General features: G+C 35.2%; 1 long non-coding RNA gene across 1 annotated transcript in view; it reads left to right on the top strand.

Annotated features, from left to right (window-relative positions):
- The window catches only part of LOC140164776 (uncharacterized), a 406,719-nt gene that overhangs the window by 247,573 nt on the left and 142,922 nt on the right, over positions 1–16,224 (top strand). The window lies entirely within an intron of this gene.

Below are 16,224 nucleotides of genomic sequence, written 5' to 3'. Positions count from 1 at the left end.
CTAACATAGCAGCATTTCAGCTCAATCTGTTCTTTAATTTCCTGTTCAAAGTAGTTCAACCCTTTTCCTATTTAGTCAAATGCGAGTGATACCAAAACAAATATAAGCATTCTCTACGTCCTCGTGTGCAAAGGATAGTTCTACTATTATCATTCGATATAGGACGATTGATAAGACCCCCATTTCAGGGGGCGGGGGCATGAATATGTCGTTGACCAGGGTCACATTTTTATAACCCACTATCGCGGGCTGAAATTTTGTTATAACCCGGGCTGAACATTTTTATGCAACCCATTTCCGGACACATATCCTGAAACAAATTTTTCCAAAAAGGGATGTGTGCGGCTGTGAACTTGATGGAAAGACGGTTTTTTCAATTTTTTTGATTGTAAATGCGAATGCAAGTGAAGCACACGGAAAATTTGATTGCAAGTAAAGATGGTGCAACAATTTTTATGGCAAGTGTAAAGATTGCGCGTTTAGCGCGCCTGGAAATTTTAATAGTCACAAGCAACGCTCTGCAGGGTCTATTGTTCTATTGTTTCCGATTAGAGCGCTGACATATTGGAAAATGTTGCCAATCAATATTCATGAGAGTGTACATTCAACGTCCAGTTTGCGAAATTGGGTGAGTTGTGTTTGGTAGGTGTGAAATACATCTGACTGGCGTTTTAATTACGTAACGAATAAAAGCATTGACATCGTCGAATGGCTGCCCAGTGCTGTTATGTGTTTAGTTATTATATAGCCTAATAATTATTATTAAATGTATTCATCATTCCTTTCTTTTCCCTTCTCTGTACATATTCTTTCCTAGACCTACACTTTATCACTCCCTCGCTCTCATTGTCCCCTCTCACCCTCCCTCTCTCATTCCCATCATTTTCCTTATATTTCTATTTATCTACTTGTCTTTATTATATATTTTAAATTCTCCTTCCTCCAGCCCTCTCTCATTCTCCATATCCCTCCTCCCTCTTCCTCCCTCCTCCCCTCCCAAGACTTCTCACAGATGGGAATCTGCCCTCCCCAACCCCTCCCTCTTTGGGTACGCCACTATTTCTATACCAATCTCCTTCTTAAAATAAGATAAAATGTAAATATCTTAAAACAACCTTCATAGGCCTATACTTATACTTACATGTATACGTATAGCGATTACCATTATAGTGTAATACAGATATATGGACTGGACATGGCAGCCTTCATACATTCTAATGTGTTATCGATCACCAAGAGCATTCAATTTATTTAAATGAAACGCCTATCGTCAGGTGGGTGGTAAAGATGATGGCATCGACAGCTAAAGCCTCCTTATAGTCTTCAGACCCACACAAGCACACATTTGGGATACATGACTACAATGGTACCACTTTACACATGACTGCCCTTACACATGACTGTAGCGTGGTCACTTATTGATACTCGCCTGTTGTGTAGAGCGTTAATATGATGCCGGATCAGTGACCAATTTAATGGCGGAACCCCTTTCTTCGAAACAATGGTACCACTTTTATGAATAGCCTGTCGCAACTTCTAATCGGCATCAAACGAACAAAAGATTATATAATCTATTGCGACTCTATTTCTATTAAAAGCTCTTTGGTCACAAGCCCTTATGCACAATCTACGGTAAGCAGATTAAAGGTATTTACAATAACAGTAGTGTTGAAAAGTGTCTGTCAGGGACGCGTAATTTCTTTCTGCAACCATAATGGGCCGCAATATATCACTAACCGCATAGTCCGAGGCAAGGTTCATTATTGTCAGGGTTAGGGTCTTAGGGTTAGGGTCTTATGGTTAGGGTTAGGGTTAGGGTTAGGGTTAGGGTTAGGGTTAGGGTTAGGGTTAGGGTTAGGGTTAGGGTTAGGGTTAGGGTAAGGGTTAGGGATTAGGGATTAGGGTTAGGGTTAGGATTATATTCGTATTTATTTATACTAGTAATAGTATATTGTGTGTATGCAGTTTATTCCGTAATCAATAAGTATCATAAACAAACACCTTTCTGGCACAACGAATCATAGCACAGTCGTGTAGGCATTAGACTATGGATACAAAGGTTGTGGGTTCGAACCCCAGGTAAACCGTTATAGAATTTTAATTCTATCGATTTCTTTTATTTTATTAAGTAAGAGGAAATAATAATGGTAATAAACTCGTGTTATATCTAGCCTCATAGGCCTATTAATTACATGTATGTACTATGTGTTATCGCATTGCGGCCCATTATGGTTGCAGAAAGAAATAACGCGTCAGGGACCTACCTACATGTACACAGTAAAGCATACAATAATATACTATCGTATTCATACACATAGAGCAGTCTTTGTAGTTAGGACTAGTTTCGTTATCGTAAAGGTCCAGGGGAATTCAAACCTGCTTGTCGCTCTACCTGTATCCTAACAAACACAAAACTGTTATAAACGTTTTGTAAACTGAATTTAGTGTGACCCAAACGTTTGAATGGCTTTGACCACTTAAAGCTACTTTTTTGTTCACAACATTTTAGCACATACTTGATATAGCGTCAGTCCCAAAAGAGTCTGTCCTCTATCTAAGCAAACCAGCATTTTTATACATATTTCTTAATTCCAGAAACATTGAAATTTTTAAACTCTTCTAAAAATACTAAATTTTCGAACAAAACCAATTATGGTTCTAGGTCCTCGTCGTGCAAGTTAAAATGTGCCATATTTGGGCCTTAATGCAGTTGTTGCTAAATTATGTAAATTTTATACAAGTATTGATTTAAAAACTGCACTTTACACAATCAAAATTGTCAGCCAAAGTGATTTACAAGTCGGCGTAAAATCCGAGGAAAAACTAGTCACTAAGTTTTCCGGAAGATGATTTGGAAACAAACATGTAAAATGTTAGATACGTATTCAACCTAATTAGCTCTCTGTACGCTTATTTTCAGGAATCGCTTATTAGAATGGAATGAAAGTTACAAATTGGAATTTACATTAGAGATGTTCAAAATACAGTATACCTGAAATCAAAATCATAATTTTTATGTTAAATAGCTAAAGCTGGAAATATGGCTCCAGTCATGCCTCTCTCCTTAAACAGTCATCAGATGCTCGATATGTAGGGGGCGCTGATTATGTCGCATACGATAACTGCGGTCTTATAAGACCACGAAGTTTTAGCTGCCGTGACCTTGAAATAACCACTGAGGACTTTTAAATGATCTTGGACAACAATTTCTTTTCATGAAAAATGCAGGCACTAAGTTTCATAACAAGCCATCTCATATCACAATTTGACCTTTGTTTGACCTTTGGTAACCTTGCAGTGTCCTTCATCATATTCTGAATCATATCGACATTAAATATATTCCAATTCATTCCAATTGGACAAGTTTAAGAAACATGTTTAAGCTAAATCTGATTACATTCCTACATGCACCTAATGCTGGAGCCCTTTTGGCATTATTTTGATGATCACAACACTTAATGTGCAGCAAACAGTGAATTTCTAGCTGATTTTCAGACATCAAACATGGTTGATCCCTGCATGACCTTGAACTCAAAATATATGTTTACCCCACAGACACCAGTTGAAGTTAATACATATGCGTCAGTCTCATCTCTGTTACATGTAATATAGGAACAGAGGTATTTTGAAGGTATGATAAATGTATGTTGTCATCTATTGGAAACACCCCCTTAATGACATTTGACCTCAATTATATGTTTACCCCATAGACCCCGGTTATAGCCCATATCTTATAAACGCATCTATGCACAGTTTCCACCTCGATTCACTTGAGCACACAGTTTCGTCTTTGTAGAGAACACCGTCTGTGTTTGTATACTCTACATGGTTGATAGCATAGCATTATAAGAGCTGTGTGAGCTTCTAGCTGGTGAATAGTGGAAATAGGCACCTGTGATTGGTTTTTGTCAAAACCTCAAGTGTTTTCTTTATCCAATCAGAATTGTTTTTTTTTCATATCGAACGAAAACTAACACTTCCCTTTTTTAGTTTATAGCAAGGCTAATGTGGTAAATCTGTTGAAAAAAACTATTCACGTACAGTTTGGGATAAAAATGTAGGTTTTAAAAGTCAAAACCTCAAGTGATACTACAATATTTTTCAAATTGTCATTAAATGAAAGAGCACACTTACACTGTCCATATACTAGATTCATTTCAATGAGCAATGGCCAATTCTCTTCTTAAGAGAGAAAAGTATTTTCGCCTGTTTTGTCATACAGTTGTAAATTCAATGAACAATGACTTTGCTTAAAGAGCGCATGCAAATGCCATGTCCATGTCTCATTACTGTTTGCTTTTTTTGGTAAAAACACATTTTAGCCACAATTACTCATGCGTCAAACAGGTCATGTCAAATATAAAGTCTAGGATAGTGAAGATTTTTTTCTCCAGTTTTGTCATATTCGGTCAAATAAGAACGGAGCTACAATCTTAGCATTATTGTAATAGAGGTATTTTGCTCCACAACGCCGTTTTCCCCAATGAAATCGGACATTCCTAAGTGAAGATATTGAGTTCGTAAGTAATGGTATTATAAAATTGAAAATTGAGATATCGGCCTTTAAAAATGTTATTGACAATGTTGAGAGTAGGAATTACCTTGAAAAATGTCTCAAATATACAAGATGCCAGTTATATTCCGGTCTGAAACTGTCAGACAAGAATTTTAAACATTAATAATATCACAAATTCGCAACAAACCCAAATTGTGAAAAAGTCACACGGGCAGATGTTTGGCTATTTCTCCATTTACGATCCTGTCCAAAAGCGTTACCTTTTGACATGACACGTCACATATAGACTATAGTGGATACATAGTGCACTTATATTATGTCCACGGCAAATTCACCGTGACCTTTCCAGCCATAAACCCGCTTAGTGAAGATTAAACCGAGATATGCAGTACTAAACCATTATAGTAATCGACTGTCCAACGCAAATTTATTACCACGTGATAATATTAATCCAATGAGCGATCGAATTGTCCGCTACGGTCGACTAATCCAATCGATAATGACGCTATTGACATGTACGGGCGGAGCTCCACTGACTGAGTTTTGGGGTATTTTTCATTGGTTTGCTGTCATTTACTCATCAAGGCGGTCCCCCGTTATTATAAGGACTATGCTAATGATTTAAAGATTGACATGTAAAGAATAAACCATACTTGATTGACAGAAAGTACTAAATTTGTACCTATTACGGTTTCGTGACACTCCTCTTGCAAATGCGACCAAGCTATGGCGGCCCGGTGAAGCAAAATGTGCATTGGAATAACACAGGAGTTTGGATATAGATGATATATTTCTTTCTCATACAAATGTATGGTCCCCCGTTATTAAAGCATGTACCGGGTTGAAAATTCAGATATTTTGAAAAAATAAGTAATTGAAACATAGAGAAAGTACTAAAATCATAGTTTAAATACTTTTTCATATATGACGCTAACTAGTTCATCTCCTATATCTACAACACAGCGCTACCAGTAGGGTTCAATTGCCTATTGTGAGTGCCCCTGTGTTGTGTGCATACATGTAGTTAACAATAACTGCATGATGAAGTAATCATACGTCATAGAATATCTGTTCTCTAAGCTTCCCTATAACTCTCGTTTCCTAGCAAAATAAAGGAAACCAATTTTACTTAAACGTACTTACCTCAATTCATTCAATATGTTCTCCTCATGGAAGTAGCAAAATATCTCAAATGCAATGAGTGTTAATATACTCTTAATCCTAAGTTGTTTATCAGAAATTGACAGTCTGATATTTGAGCGACATGTCCCGTAGAAGGTCGTTACTATATTTGGAACTAAGATCACAAATTACAACGGAGATGTCTGACTAAAACGTCAACGTGGTGTATCGTCCGTTAGTTAAGCTCTAAAAAACTGTATTATGCGCATGATCAAACGGTTCACGAAACGACCTAGAAGCATTATTTCAAGATATGAGAACACTAATAGGGGGGATTTTTGGTTTGGGATCTTTCTTTCCTATATTAGTGTTTTTGACATCCTTACTTCTCAAAGAATAAAACTAGAATTGGTCCAAAGTCATAATGGGGCCAAAAGTTACTTCTATCATGCTGTAATATATTTCAAATTGTGCCCCGCATTGCTAGGAATAAAAAAAGTCAATTTCTGATACTAGCCAAAAATAACTTTGTACCACTTTATGTTTTTATTTTGCTTTTGGATACCGATTCAAAGGAAATGATTCAATGCATGAATAACACGTTAGAAATCCCTTTTTCCACATGAAAGGTAGATAATTATTGACATGTTGATTAACAATTAAGGCTAATTTTGGGTGGAAAATGAATGTAAAAATATCTGAACGTAAACCTTTGTTAAGGGCCACTCAGCTGCTTTTTTAGTCTGCATTATAAAAGTATTCTTCATAATGATCGTAACAAATGATCAAAAATAGTTTTTATATTGAAGATGGTCACATGCATACCTCAGGGAAATAAAACTACTTTATTTGATCAAAATGGCGTCCTTAATATCCGTTCAAATTTCCTTTTACACTCAGAGTTTCAGATTACTGATACCAAATAGTATAATATAAGAAATAAGGCGTTCTTAAAGGTCCACAAACGTTGGCCTGGTCAACTGACCAGCGACCTTGTCCTTGTAGATCACACTCCTGTATACTTGTATACTTGTCTGGACTTCTTTGGTGTCTGGACTGACATGTCCTGGGCCACATAGCTCAATTGTGTAGCTCATTATTCCAGATATGGTGGTGGACCTTTAAGGTGACCGTCAATTTCTGATTACTTGCACACTATCTTGGCCCGTATGCACAAAACAAGTTAGACCAGGTCCAACTTTATACCTGAGGTACAACAAAAAGTACCGATTTCACCATGTTTTTTTTTGTTACTCATGGAGTGCAAAATAGTGCACTTCAGAATTATTTGCCGGGCGCATGGCGAAATAATCCGGAGGTACAATAAGTTGCTCAAGAACTTATTGTATCCAAATTTAATATCAAAATTGACAAAATACGAACAACCAACGCAAGTTGTTTTGAAAAGCAAGTTTCTTATTTCTCGTGGGGATATGGGGTATAATTATCTCGGAAAAATGACCACCATTGAAAGCTGTCTTTGATGCCGCGGGGATTTGACAATTGGAATCACTGCGGGAATGGGGTTTCATTTTACAATATGCATTGTATCTGCTTATTCCTTAATAACTTACTCTATCCAAGCACTATTGTTTTGGATTAGATAAATATTATTAAGTTCTGTCAAACGAAGCATAGCTCAATCATAATCATTCATTTAGTACTAATTGGGAATAAAAGAAAAAGTTCACTATTTTAATCATTTCTTTAAAAAAAAGAGCTAAAAGCATGCATTTTCGCCATGTTTTCCGACAATCAAGTCACAAAAATCAAAAATACGCCCCTGTGGTTCCCACGAGGGGTCGAAGGTCACTGTGGGGGAAAAACTTTAAACTACTCCCACCATGTTGTAATGTATCTCAAATTGTTCCTCTTATCACACGGAATAAAAAAGTCAATTGTCATATTTTTCTACGGTGCTTAGTTCAGGAGTTATAAGGTCGAATAGGTCAAATGTCAATTTCATACACAAAATAGTCCGATTTCATCGAAATTTCCTCGTATCCCCCTTTTAGAGTTCATGCAGCCAAAGTCCAATAGAAATATTTACAATCATAACATATGACCCATGATTTCATTTGATTCTGAGGTTATCGATTTCTCAAATAAATTATTTTCCTATTTGGTTTGCCGAGAGAAGTAATTAAAGACAAATTTCGATTTAATCGGTGCATTTTGAATATTTGGCTTCTGTGCATGAGATATTTGACATTATTGGAAAATTGTTACCCTGTTTTTATTCTGAAAGGTGAACTTTTCGGTATCTCTTTTCAAATAAGCATTATATTTTCCCAAGAATCAATTTGCCTGTCAAATGAAACCCCATTCATTGCAGTGGCCCTAATCAAAGCAGTGAAGGGGTACGTTTGTAAGAGCCCAGTACGTAACAAAATCCCAGTACGTATCAATTTGATACGTATTGGGCTCAACCTCTTCTACCTAGAACAAAAAGTGGCAAAAAATAATTCTTCCCGCCCAATACGTAACAAAACTAAAATTTGATTAAAATTACTTTATTCATACTCCCTCCCTCTGTAGTGGTTTTTGTTACGTATTGGGCTCTATACATTTTTTGTTACGTATTGGGCTCCGTTGTTTTTCAAGCAAATTATGGATATTATGTGCATGTGTTTTTATAGAAGTACTTTATATTGACCCAGTAACTCATTTTGAGTCTTTCTAGAACAAAATATTTGACAGTGTTTTATCTCTAGACTTGGAATTTATTTGTTACGTATTGGCCTCTGGTTATTTTAAAAGGACATTATCATGATTAAATGCATGTTTTTGTTATAGAATTACTTTATATTGACTCAGTAAATCCTTTTGAGTCATTTTGAGTCTTTCTAGAAAAAAAATTGACAGTGTTTTTTCTCTAGACTTAAAATTTTTTTGTTACGTATTGGGCTCTGGTTATTTTTAAAACAAATTATGGGTTTTAGGTGCATGTTTTTGTTATAGAATTACTTTATATTGACTCAGTAAATCCTTTTGAGTCATTTTGATTCTTTCTAGAAAAAAATTTTTGACAGTGTTTTTTCTCTAGACTTAGAATTTTTTTGTTACGTATTGGGCTCTGGTTATTTTTAAAGCAAATTATGGGTTTTAGGTGCATGTTTTTGTTATAGAATTACTTTATATTGACTCAGTAAATCCTTTTGAGTCATTTTGAGTCTTTCTAGAAAAAAAAATTTGACAGTGTTTTTTCTCTAGACTTAGAATTTTTTTGTTACGTATTGGGCTCTGGTTATTTTTAAAGCAAATTATGGGTTTTAGGTGCATGTTTTTGTTATAGAATTACTTTATATTGACTCAGTAAATCCTTTTGAGTAATTTTGAGTCTTTCTAGAAAAAAATTTTGACAGTGTTTTTTCTCTAGACTTAGAATTTTTTTGTTACGTATTGGGCTCTGGTTATTTTTAAAGCAAATTATTTTTTTGTTACGTATTGGTCTCTGGTTATTGTGGTGATTAGTTGCATTTTTTGTTTGCTATAACTTTATATTGACCCGGTAACTCATTTTGAGTCATTTTGAATAATTCTAGAACAAAGCTGATTATGGTTATTAGGTGCATGTTTTTGTTATAGAATTACTTTAGATTGACTCAGTAACTCATTTTGAGTCATTTTCAGTCTTCTAGAAAAAAATTTGACAGTGTTTTTTCTTTAGACATAGAATTTTTCTTGTTACGTATTGGGCTCTGGTTATTTTGAAAGCAAATTATGGTTATTAGTGCGTGTTTTTGTTATAGAATTACTTTATATTGACCCAGTAACTCATTTTGAGTCATTTGTGACTCTTTCTAGAGTCATTTTGAGTATTTTTAGAACAAAATATTTGTCAGTGTTTTTCGGCTGGATTTTTTTTGTTACGTATTGGGCTCTATACATTTTTATGTGTTTTGGAGGTTACACTGTCGGTAAAGCTCTTTTATCCGGATTTTTTTGCATATATGGACATGAGCTGACCTCCAGTTAATATTTATCGAAGAAAGAAAAAAAATTCGAGTGGGTCTAATTTTTTGTTACGTATTGGGCTCTTTACATTTTTTATGCGTTTTGGAGGTTACACTGTCGGAAAAGCTCTTTAATCCGGATTTTTACGCCTATATGGATATGACTTGACCTCCGGTTAATATTTATCGAAGAAAGAAAAAAATTCGAGTGGGTCTAATTTTTTTGTTACGTATTGGGCTCTATACATTTTTTATGTGTTTTGGAGGTTACACTGTCAGTAAAGCTCTTTTATCCGGATTTTTTCGCATATATGGACATGAGCTGACCTCCAGTTAATATTTATCGAAGAAAGAAAAAAAAAATCGAATGGGTCTAATTTTTTTGTTACGTATTGGGCTCTATACATTCTTTATGGGTTACACTGTCGGTAAAGCTCCTTTATCCGGATTTGTTCGCATATATGGACATGACCTGACCTCCAGTTAATATTTATCGAACAAAGAAAAAAATTCGAGTGGGTCTAATTTTTTGTTACGTATTGGGCTCTTTGCATTTTTTATGCGTTTTGGAGGTTACACTGTCGGTAAAGTTCTTTTATCCGGATTTTTTCGCAAATATGGACATGACCTGACCTCCATTTAATATTTATCGAAGAAAGAAAAAAAAATTCGAGTGGGTCTAATTTTTGTTACGTATTGGGCTCTATACATTCTTTATGCGTTACACGGTCGGTAAAGCTCTTTTATCCGGATTTTTCGCATATATGGACATGACCTGACCTCCAGTTAATATTTATCGAACAAAGAAAAACATTCGAATGGGTCTAATTTTTTGTTACGTATTGGGCTCTTTACATTTTTTATGTGTTTTGGAGGTTACACTGTCGGAAAAGCTCTTTTATCCGGATTTTTTTGCATATATGGACATGACCTGACCTCTATTTAATATTTATCGAAGAAAGAAAAAAAAATCGAGTGGGTCTAATTTTTTGTTACGTATTGGGCTCTATACATTCTTTATGCGTTACACGGTCGGTAAAGCTCTTTTATCCGGATTTTTTCGCATATATGGACATGACCTGACCTCCATTTAATATTTATCGAAGAAAGAAAAAATTCGAGTGGGTCTAATATTTTGTTACGTATTGGGCTCTATACATTCTTTATGCGTTACACGGTCGGTAAAGCTCTTTTATCCGGATTTTCGCATATATGGACATGACCTGACCTCCAGTTAATATTTATCGAACAAAGAAAAAAATTCGAATGGGTCTAATTTTTTGTTACGTATTGGGCTCTTTACATTTTTTTATGTGTTTTGGAGGTTACACTGTCGGAAAAGCTCTTTTATCCGGATTTTTTTTGCATAATGGACATGACCTGACCTCTATTTAATATTTATCGAAGAAAGAAAAAAATCGAGTGGGTCTAATTTTTTGTTACGTATTGGGCTCTATACATTCTTTATGCGTTACACGGTCGGTAAAGCTCTTTTATCCGGATTTTTTCGCATATATGGACATGACCTGACCTCCAGTTAATATTTATCGAACAAAGAAAACAATTCGAGTGGGTCTAATTTTTGTTACGTATTGGGCTCTGTATATTTTTATGCGTTTTTGAGGTAACACTGTCGGAAAAGCTCTTTTATCCGGATTTTTTCGCATATATGGACAGGACCTGACCTCCAGTTAATATTTATCGAAGAAAGAAAAAAAAATTCGAGTGGGTCTAATTTTTGTTACGTTATGCGTTTTGGAGGTTACACTGTCGGAAAAGCTCTTTTATCCGGATTTTTTCTCATATATGGCCATGACTTGACATCCGGTTAATATTTATCGAAGAAAGAAAAAAATCGAGTGGGTCTAATTTTTTGTTACGTATTGGGCTCTATACATTTTTGTATGCGTTTTGGAGGTTACACTGTCGGAAAAGCTCTTTTATCCGGATTTTTTCGCATATATGGACATGAGCTGACCTCCATTTAATATTTATCGAAGAAAGAAAAAATTCGAGTGGGTCTAATTTTTGTTACGTATTGGGCTCTATACATTCTTTATGCATTACACGGTCGGTAAAGCTCTTTTATCCGGATTTTTCGCATATATGGACATGACCTGACCTCCAGTTAATATTTATCGAACAAAGAAAAAAAATTCGAGTGGATCTAATTTTTCTTACGTATTGGGCTCTTTACATTTTTTATGTGTTTTGGAGGTTACACTGTCGGTAAAGCTCTTTTATCCAGATTTTTTCGCATACATGGACATGAGCTGACCTCAAGTTAATATTTATCGAAGAAAGAAAAAGATTCGAGTGGGTCTAATTTTTTTGTTACGTATTGGGCTCTTTACATTTTTTATGCGTTTTGGAGGTTACACTGTCGGAAAAGCTCTTTTATCCGGATTTTTGCATAATGACATGACCTGACCTCCATTTAATATTTATCGAAGAAAGAAAAAATCGAGTGGGTCTAATTTTTTGTTACGTATTGGGCTCTATACATTCTTTATGCGTTACACGGTCGGTAAAGCTCTTTTATCAGGATTTTTCCCATATATGGACATGACCTGACCTCCAGTTAATATTTATCGAACAAAGAAAACAATTCGAGTGGGTCTAATTTTTTGTTACGTATTGGGCTCTGTATATTTTTTATTTGTTTTTGAGGTAACACTGTTTTACCGGATTTTTTCGCATATATGGACAGGACCTGACCTCCAGGTAATATTTATCGAAGAAAGAAAAAAATTCGAGTGGGTCTAATTTTTTTGTTACGTTATGCGTTTTGGAGGTTACACTGTCGGAAAAGCTCTTTTATCCGGATTTTTTCTCATATATGGACATGACTTGACATCCGGTTAATATTTATCGAAGAAAGAAAAAAATTCGAGTGGGTCTAATTTTTTTGTTACGTATTGGGCTCTATACATTTTTGTATGCGTTTTGGAGGTTACACTGTCGGAAAAGCTCTTTTATCCGGATTTTTTCGCATATTATATGGACATGACCTGACCTCCATTTAATATTTATCGAAGAAAGAAAAAAATTCGAGTGGGTCTAATTTTTTGTTACGTATTGGGCTCTATACATTCTTTATGCGTTACACGGTCGGTAAAGCTCTTTTATCCGGATTTTTCGCATATATATATGGACATGACCTGACCTCCAGTTAATATTTATCGAACAAAGAAAAAAATTCGAGTGGGTCTAATTTTTTTGTTACGTATTGGGCTCTTTACATTTTTTATGCGTTTTGGAGGTTACACTGTCGGAAAAGCTCTTTTATCCGGATTTTTCGCATATATGGAAATGACTTGACCTCCAGTTAATATTTATCGAACAAAGAAAACAATTCGAGTGGGTCTAATTTTTTGTTACGTATTGGGCTCTGTATATTTTTTATGCGTTTTTGAGGTAACACTGTCCGAAAAGCTCTTTTATCCGGATTTTTTCGCATATATGGACAGGACCTGACCTCCAGGTAATATTTATCGAAGAAAGAAAAAAATTCGAGTGGGTCTAATTTTTTGTTACGTTATGCGTTTTGGAGGTTACACTATCGGAAAAGCTCTTTTATCCGAATTTTTTCTCATTATATGGACATGACTTGACATCCGGTTAATATTTATCGAAGAGAAAAAAAATTCGAGTGGGTCTAATTTTTTGTTACGTATTGGGCTCTATACATTTTTGTATGCGTTTTGGAGGTTACACTGTCGGAAAAGCTCTTTTATCCGGATTTTTGCGCATATATGGACATGACCTGACCTCCAGTTAATATTTATCGAAGAAAGAAAAAATTCGAGTGGGTCTAATTTTTTGTTACGTATTGGGCTCTATACATTCTTTATGCGTTACACGGTCGGTAAAGCTCTTTTATCCGGATTTTTCGCATATATATATGGACATGACCTGACCTCCAGTTAATATTTATCGAACAAAAAAAAAAAATCGAGTGGGTCTAATTTTTTGTTACGTATTGGGCTCTTTACATTTTTTATGTGTTTTGGAGGTTACACTGTCGGAAAAGCTCTTTTATCCGGATTTTTTCGCATATATGGAAATGACTTGACCTCCGGTTAATATTTATCGAAGAAAGAAAACAATTCGAGTGGGTCTAATTTTTTGTTACGTATTGGGCTCTATACATTTTTTGTGTGTTTTGGAGGTTTCGCTGTCGGTAAAGCTCTTTTATCCGGATTTTTTCGCATTAATGGACATGAGCTGACCTCCAGTTAATATTTATCGAAGAAAGAAAAAAAAAAATCGAGTGGGTCTAATTTTTTGTTACGTATTGGGCTCTATACATTTTTTATGCGTTTTGGCGGTTACACTGTCGGAAAAGCTCTTTTATCCGGATTTTTTCGCATATATGGACATGACCTGACCTCCAGTTAATATTTATCGAAGAAAGAAAAAATTCGAGTGGGTCTAATGTTTTGTTACGTATTGGGCTCTTTTACATTTTTATGCGTTTTGAAGGTTACACCGTCGGAAAAGCTCTTTTATCCGCATTTTTTCGCATATATGGATATGACATGACCTCCAGTTAATATTTATCGAAGAAAGAAAAAAAATCGAGTGGGTCTAATTTTTTGCTACGTTATGCGTTTTGGAGGTTACACTGTCGGAAAAGCTTCCTTTATCCGGATTTATTCGTATAATTTATATGGACATGACTTAGCCTCCGGTTAATATTTATCGAAGAAAGAAAAAAAAATTCGTGTGGGTCTAATTTTTTGTTACGTATTGGGCTCTATACATTTTTTATGCGTTTTGGAGGTTACACTGTCGGAAAAGCTTCCTTTATCCGGATTTATTCGTATAATTTATATGGACATGACTTAGCCTCCGGTTAATATTTATCGAAGAAAGAAAAAAATTCGAATGGGTCTAATTTTTTGTTACGTATTGGGCTCTTTACATTTTTTATGTGTTTTGGAGGTTACACTGTCGGAAAAGCTCTTTTATCCGGATTTTTTCGCATATATGGACATGACCTGACCTCCAGTTAATATTTATCGAACAAAGAAAACAATTCGAGTGGGTCTAATTTTTTGTTACGTATTGGGCTCTGTATATTTTTTTATGCGTTTTTGAGGTAACACTGTCCGAAAAGCTCTTTTATCCGGATTTTTTCGCATATATGGACAGGACCTGACCTCCAGGTAATATTTATCGAAGAAAGAAAAAATTCGAGTGGGTCTAATTTTTTGTTACGTTATGCGTTTTGGAGGTTACACTGTCGGAAAAGCTCTTTTATCCGAATTTTTTCTCATTATATGGACATGACTTGACATCCGGTTAATATTTATCGAAGAAAGAAAACAATTCGAGTGGGTCTAATTTTTTGTTACGTATTGGGCTCTTTACATTTTTGTATGCGTTTTGGAGGTTACACTGTCGGAAAAGCTCTTTTATCCGGATTTTTGCGCATATATGGACATGACCTGACCTCCATTTAATATTTATCGAAGAAAGAAAAAAAATTCGAGTGGGTCTAATTTTTTGTTACGTATTGGGCTCTATACATTCTTTATGCGTTACACGGTCGGTAAAGCTCTTTTATCCGGATTTTTCGCATATATATATGGACATGACCTGACCTCCAGTTAATATTTATCGAACAAAAAAAAAATCGAGTGGGTCTAATTTTTTGTTACGTATTGGGCTCTTTACATTTTTATGTGTTTTGGAGGTTACACTGTCGGAAAAGCTCCTTTATCCGGATTTTTTCGCATATATGGAAATGACTTGACCTCCGGTTAATATTTATCGAAGAAAGAAAACAATTCGAGTGGGTCTAATTTTTTGTTACGTATTGGGCTCTATACATTTTTTATGTGTTTTGGAGGTTACACTGTCGGTAAAGCTCTTTTATCCGGATTTTTTCGCATTAATGGACATGAGCTGACCTCCAGTTAATATTTATCGAAGAAAGAAAAAAAATCGAGTGGGTCTAATTTTTTGTTACGTATTGGGCTCTATACATTTTTTATGCGTTTTGGCGGTTACACTGTCGGAAAAGCTCTTTTATCCGGATTTTTTCGCATATATGGACATGACCTGACCTCCAGTTAATATTTATCGAAGAAAGAAAAAATTCGAGTGGGTCTAATGTTTTGTTACGTATTGGGCTCTTTTACATTTTTATGCGTTTTGAAGGTTACACCGTCGGAAAAGCTCTTTTATCCGGATTTTTTTCGCATATATGGATATGACATGACCTCCAGTTAATATTTATCGAAGAAAGAAAAAAAATCGAGTGGGTCTAATTTTTTGCTACGTTATGCGTTTTGGAGGTTACACTGTCGGAAAAGCTTCCTTTATCCGGATTTATTCGTATAATTTATATGGACATGACTTAGCCTCCGGTTAATATTTATCGAAGAAAGAAAAAATTCGTGTGGGTCTAATTTTTTGTTACGTATTGGGCTCTATACATTTTTTATGCGTTTTGGAGGTTACACTGTCGGAAAAGCTTCCTTTATCCGGATTTATTCGTATAATTTATATGGACATGACTTAGCCTCCGGTTAATATTTATCGAAGAAAGAAAAAATTCGAATGGGTCTAATTTTTTGTTACGTATTGGGCTCTTTACATTTTTTATGTGTTTTGGAGGTT

The sequence above is a fragment of the Amphiura filiformis genome, chromosome 11 (genome assembly GCF_039555335.1).
Source record: "Amphiura filiformis chromosome 11, Afil_fr2py, whole genome shotgun sequence".
In the NCBI taxonomy this organism is placed as follows: Eukaryota; Metazoa; Echinodermata; class Ophiuroidea; order Amphilepidida; family Amphiuridae; genus Amphiura; species Amphiura filiformis.
The sequence above is the reverse complement of the archived record's forward strand: the minus strand, read 5'-3'. Positions and strand labels throughout refer to the sequence as shown.